Below are 7,063 nucleotides of genomic sequence, written 5' to 3' on the forward strand. Positions count from 1 at the left end.
TCACACCTTACTAATTCCAAACCAGTTATCAGATGGAAGTTATCATTTATGTCTTTTTCTTCACGTATGCAACAAGTCACCTTTTACATATTCAGACTAAATATGTCTTTATTTTATATTTTTACAAATGTATTTACGTTAAGTAAAATCAAGAAAGACTGTCTTCATGTAGTTTTTTTTTGTTTGTCAGGAGATAAATTATTGATGTTACTGTTAAAAATGCACTTCAGTTAAAGTAAGATTTGGTAAAAACCAGTTGTAATGTTATGTAACTAATAAAGTAACTATTTGTAATATGTAAAAAAAAATAAATAAATAAAATGTAAGGCACACAACACAAATAAAAAACAAACAAAAGTAACTAGTCCTGGTAATCTATCTTAGTTACTTTTAGAATCAAGTAATCAGTGAAGTGACTAAGCTACTTTTATTTTTTAAAGGAGTAATCAGATTACTTTTTCAAGGTTAGTGCGGCAACACTGCTGATTCCTTATAGGAAATGTTATTAAATTAACATTTTTAATTTGTTTAATTTGAGCTTTAAGAAAACAAATGTAGGGAGGACACATGTTCATTTTTTTTTTTTTTTTATCCCCATTCATTCCATGTTCAGCTACTGCCTTCAACCCATTTCAACCGTATTGCAAATTTTTTAGCTAATGCTAGGTTAATGTCAATGCTAGGCTAATGCTAACACTAGGGTTAATGCTAACTGTCACTTCCTAATCTTTTCACGGACCAAATCCATTCAGATCCTTCGTCACTTCCTTCACTAGCAATCCTTACGACAGAAATACTGGGACGTGATACTTCAATGTAAAACGTCCACACGTTGTTTGTTAAACATTTTAATAGTACAATATGTGACTGTTTTGTGGTGTTTTTAATTGTTAATTACAAAAAAAAAAACAATACACATCATTGACAATCAAAAACCAAAGAGAAAATAAGATAAAAACCGAAATAAATCTGAATTCACTCAAAACATAAATTTCTATTTCTTTTTAAATAGCAGGGTTTCAACTTTTTAAAAAAGTACACTGACTGCCGTGAAACAGGCCGACCGGATGTAAAAGCATTTTGCGCATGTGTTGAAAGGATCAAAAAGGATTCGGTCTGTGAAAAGATTAGGTACTAATGACACTAACACTAGGTTAGTGCTAATGCTAGTGCTAGGCTATGCCAATGCTAGTGCTAGGCTATGCCAATGCTAGCTAATACTAATACTAGTTAACACTAATGGTAATGCTAAGCTAATGCAGTGCAAGGCGGGCCAGCACCTGCATCCTCACTTGCATTTTCTTCAGGAAATGCAACTATTCCAGTTGATAATGTATCTAATTTGTGTGTAATTAAACAAAAGCGTACCTAATGGTTTACTTTGAAACTAAATAAAGGCTTGTTAATAGTTCCTAAATCATTTATTCTCTGTGAACACATCAACATCTCCAATAGTTGATGTTTTTGAAGTCTGTGGCTGTTCCTGGAGCGATGGTTGTGATTCTTTTTAGTGAGAAAAACACATTCCAAACGTAGAACTCTGTGACCTTTTCACAGTCGATGGACAGTGGGTCAAGATCTATCTCTGAATCCCCCAAAAAACTCATCCAGCAAACGCCCACAGTGTTGTTAAAAGAAGCTTCAGGAATACAGAGTGGAAGCCCAGGCAGGGTGTAGAAAAGATCACAATAAAAAAGAAGAATGTTATTTCCAACTCATTTTCTATATCCACTCAAACACAAAATAGTCGGTCCCTAAACACTTGTCCTCTCATTCCAAACCTATTTGTCCAGCGGCTGTCATTGGGCTTTGTTAGAATGGGGGTAATTGTGCTTGTCAGGACAGGCTACAGAGCACATCGCCTCGTCAGTGACCATTTACAGCTGCACATCTGGAGCACCACTGTGAGTCGATAGCAACTGACACAAAACAAATCACACACCGCAAACTTATGTGGTCGTGAACCAATGTGTAACACAGCACGACTGATGTTTTGTCAATATGTTTTGGATTATATAGCGAAGCTGTGCGAGATGAATCATCCTCTGAAGGAGCGCCGATTGAGAAGTTGCATATGCTAAAATGAACAGCAACTTTTCACAAAATTTCACAATAAAAATATGTCAATGTTGAATCTAATTCTAAATCTACATTTCAAATCTAAATCTAAATGTTAAATATTAAATCTAAATGTTAAATCTAAATTTATTCTTTCATTATTCTGTCAATGAGCTTTTATTTTGTTACTTTTGGTGAATTTGCATATTAGAAAAATACTTAGTTTCACCCGTGACATTTATATTTAACATTTGGATTTAGATTTAACATTTACTTTTATAATTTAGATTTAGCATTTATATATAACATTTAGATTTAACATTTACATTTATCATTTTAGATTTACATTTAACATTTAAATTTAAACAAAACATTTAACATTTACATTTAAATGTAACATTAAACATTATGATTTAATCATTTGATATACATTTACAATTATCATTTAGAGTTAACATCTAGATTTAAACGTAACATTAAACATTAAGATTTAATCATTAGATATACATTTACAATTATCATTTAGAGTTAACATTTAGATCTAGATTTATCATTTACATATATCATTTTACATTTACATTTAAACATAACATTTAACATTTAGATTTAATATTTAACATGTAGATTTAAATGTAACATTAAGATGTAATCATTAGATTTAAATTTACAATCGTCATTTTGAGTTAACCTTTATATTTAGATGTAACCTTTATATTTAGATGCAACATTTAGCATTTATATTTATATTTAAATGTAACATTTAACATGTTTTTTTTCAATGTGGTTTGTTGCTAAAAGTAAAAAGTTGCTGTTTATTTTAGCATGTGCAACAATCAGCACTTCATACAGTGTGTCTGTCTGCAGTTGGTTTGGTTTATTTATTAAAAAGCATCTACAGACTTAACCTTTCCTAAACAGGGAATGAGTGTCATAAGAAGAATGGCATTGGTGTCACTGTTACCAGAGCAACTCGTGTTCTCATGTATAATTCTAGCAGTGGTTGATGTGTAAAATCCCTCACAGACTGTCATCAGGGACGGAGAGAACATTTGCTTTGTTCACAGAGGCTGCATCACATCAACAGTCCTCACGCACACACCTGTCATTCATTTGTTTGGACTGCTACAGTACTCAGAGTACGCTGATGCATGCTGGGAAAACACATTCTTATTCATAGTTAATAAACTAAGTATCCTAGTAATTAAAAAACTACTTTTTTCAAAAACTACACTAGTAGATTAGAGCAGCGATTCTCAACTGGTTGGTCGCGGACCTGTACTGGGTCGGTCTCAAACAGCCGGTCAAAAATAAATGAATACATGTCTCTCATGTTGGACTTGTCTTTTATTTTGAAAGAAACTTTTCTTTTGACAGGCATGCTGTGAAATGCATGTTGCCCTGGAAAATATATAGATTTATGTTTTAAACAGATTATGTGTGTTTTCAACAGCTATTTTAGAAAAACTAAATTTGGTTGGTTAAATTCTAAAAAAAAAAAAAAAAAAAAAATAGTCCCCATGATGTCCCTGAAAAAGAAGCAAGCGGGTAGGACAATGGATGGATGGATAATAATCGGATACTGTGCTGTTTAAATGGTGAAAAATTCCATCAATTAGGTTGTAATAATTGGGTGATTTAAATTTGTTCAGCCCACACTTTTTCTCGTTAAATTTCTCTATTGATATTTTATTTTTATAAACACCTGTATTTACAGACAATACGCTTCTTTTGCAGCAATATTGACATAATTCGGCTAAAAATACAGATAAATACCTCTTATTATTATTATTATTATTATCAGATTATTGTGCATGAGAACACTGATAAGACTAAATGTAAAAGCTGACTTGGAGTTTGTAAAGAGCCACGAGTGTGTGGCTCAGATGTGATAATTGGCTTTTAGAGGCGATGAAGTAATAATATGTTTATTCTTTTGCTTAATGGTGTGTGAATTTTTTTTTTTAATCGTTGACTTTGTGCAGTTTTATCCATTTTTTTACAATTTTTGAAGAGACAACAACAGACACGCTTTGCGCTTCTCTGGTTTCACTGCATCTGTAATCACAGTTATTAGTTCTTTTTTGACTGGTTGAAATGTGAAAGCAACTGTCAGTTACTGGTTAAATACTTTATTATTATTATTATATCAAATGCATTTACAGACAAAAACACTGGTTTCATTGCCTGCTCCAAGTCAACAGAGTGAGATGCAGACAGTAGAAATGATAGACAGCCTTATGAAACACAGACTGTTTAGAAGTAGAGCAAACACCTCTGAGAGATTCTGAAGTTTAGGAAAAGCAATATTTGATGCACGCAGAATAAAATGTGTAATTTCTGTCTTTTCTAGTCTGACATATCGATCGTGCTTTTGTTTCAGTGACCCTGAGAAATCTGCTGATTTAAAACTGTAAATTCAACAAGTCTATCTTCAGCTGATCAAATCAGTGACTTAGTAAATCAGTCATAAATTTCAATCAGTTTATACACAAAATAATGTCTGCAACAGTGCAATCTTTGGACTTTGGTATAAATCTAAATCTAAATGTTAAATCTAAATATTGAATATTAAATCTAAGTGTTAAATCTAAACATAATTCTATCGTTCTGTCAATGAGCTTTTATTTTGGTACTTTTGGTGAATTTAAATATTAGCAAAAAATGTAGTTTCACCCGTAACATTTGTATTTAACATTTTGATTTAGATTTAACATTTACATTTATTGTTTAGATTTAGCATTTATGTTTAACATTTACATTTATTATTTAGCATTTATATTTAACATTTACATTTAAATTTAAATGTAACATTAAACATCATAGATTTAATATTTAGCATGTAGGTTTATTTTGAACATTTAGATTTAAATGTAACATTAAACATTAAGATTTAATCATTAGATTTCAATTTACAATTATCATTTAGAGTTAACATTTTGATGTAGTTTTAACATTTTAGATTTACATTTACCATTTTAAATGTACAATTAACATTTAGATTTAAATGTAACATACAGTATTTACAAGACTTTGGTATTAAAGTTTTTTTTTTTTAAAACCACTATTGTGGTTTTTAGACATTACATTTATTTTATGCATTCCCAATGCATCTTCATTATTCTTCCATCAAAAAAAAAAAAAAGAAAGAAAGAAAGAAAAAGGTAGGAAAAGGTCTTATTCTGCTGATTTGGATGCTTGTTTGTAGTTGTGATTTCTTGGCTCTGATTCCCATATCTGCTTTTTGCACTTGTTTCAGCCGTTTGAAATTGCACAGTGAGCGACTTCATGCAGACAGTGAATAAAAACCACCCTCAGGTGAACTAAAGCGAGAGCACAATTCCCAATTTGTAACGTCAACAGTCTTCAATCTGTGCTGTGCAGACTTTTTTTTTTTTTTTTTTTAAAAAAAGGTGAGACTTAAAGATGAAAGAAATCATCTAAATGCAATCAACTCCACGTCTTGTGAGCGACGCTCGTCACAGGCTGAACGAATCATTTCAATTCCCTGGAAAATATTAATACGAGCGCATATAAATGAATGAGTTGTAGCTACATGCGTCTTTTCTTTATTCAAAGATTACAAACGCACGGGGAGAAGTTTGTGTGAAATCTGTTCATATCAAACATATACTGTAGAAGAAGAAAACCACTTTTTTCCCCTCCTTGTTTGCTTCTTCTCTCACTGAGATTTGTGCTTTGGGAGAGATTTTCTAGTTTAACTGTATTGATCTCCCAGAGAATAAAAGAATGCTTGAGCAGCATTCCTTTGACACTACATAGTTTCTCACTATCAAACACTTTATTAGGCCAAAACTCAAGCTTTGTCTTCTTCTAAAATAAAACAGTATTTGAGCACAAAATGTTTCATGTCATGTTGCACAAAATCAACAGAGGCAGATGAACAACAAAGCAGTGGATCTCAAACTTTTTAGCCCACGAGCCTCAAAGAGCTTTTAGGGGCGAAACGATGGTCCATTGTTCTATTAATCTGTGATAACCTTATTCATCTGAATAATATCTACTGTTATACAGGATGATTGTTATTATTTGTGCCATAGTGTATAGTCATCTTAAAGATGTGAATACTTGTTTTAATCAGAAATAAAATAGGTTCAAAGTGACCAAAAATGGCAGAAAATGTGGTGAAATGGGATTTTAAAAACCACAGAAATTGGTTTAAAATTGCAAATTAGAGTGGCCAAAAACGGACAGAAAAAGTGGTAAAACGGGTTCAAACTATCAATATTGGAACAATTAGTAGGAACAATGTGTTTAAATGGCCATGACAAATCGTGAATGTGGTTAAATTGGCAAAAACAAGCATGAAATATGGTGAAGACAATAATGGGTCAACATGTGTGACTTTAGGTGGGAAAAGTGGTGGAAAGGGTTTATATGGAAATGTCTTGAAAAATGTGCCAAAAAGGCATTGACATTAGATGGAGAAGTGGCAGAAATGGGAGTAATGTAGCACAAATATGGCAAAAAAAAGTTTTGAAAATATGGCACGTTGGGTGTAGTTGCAGAAAAAGAGTAAAAATGGGCTCAAATTGTTAAAAAAAATAAAATTCTTAGTTTCTTGAATACATTTGGCGACACCCTCCCAGTGTCTCGCTACCCCAAGGTTGAAAACCCCTGCACTAAAGGATGGGACAACATGGTGCAAAATGCATTTCTTTAATCCTACATAATCATCAAAGTTTACACTGATCTGTGATCTGCTAATTTTCAGCTCTAACTTCATGTGTCAGAATTAAAGTAACAGTTAAACATGGATAATCAATAAAGGTTGAAGTTATTTCCAAATTAATCTAAATATAATACTTGGGTTACTGCTTTAAGAGTTTAATTTAACTATTGATAATGAATGCACGGAACAGATTAAGAGCTTTTATTGTGAAAGGCTAGAAGTGGAAGAATTGAAACAAACACTGAAGCTGTGAATTTCTTTACTCATTGATTCGTGAGGCAGAAATAAACAATGTATTTATCTTAAATTAGCATC

Source organism: Gouania willdenowi, chromosome 15, assembly GCF_900634775.1.
Source record: "Gouania willdenowi chromosome 15, fGouWil2.1, whole genome shotgun sequence".
In the NCBI taxonomy this organism is placed as follows: domain Eukaryota; kingdom Metazoa; phylum Chordata; class Actinopteri; order Blenniiformes; family Gobiesocidae; genus Gouania; species Gouania willdenowi.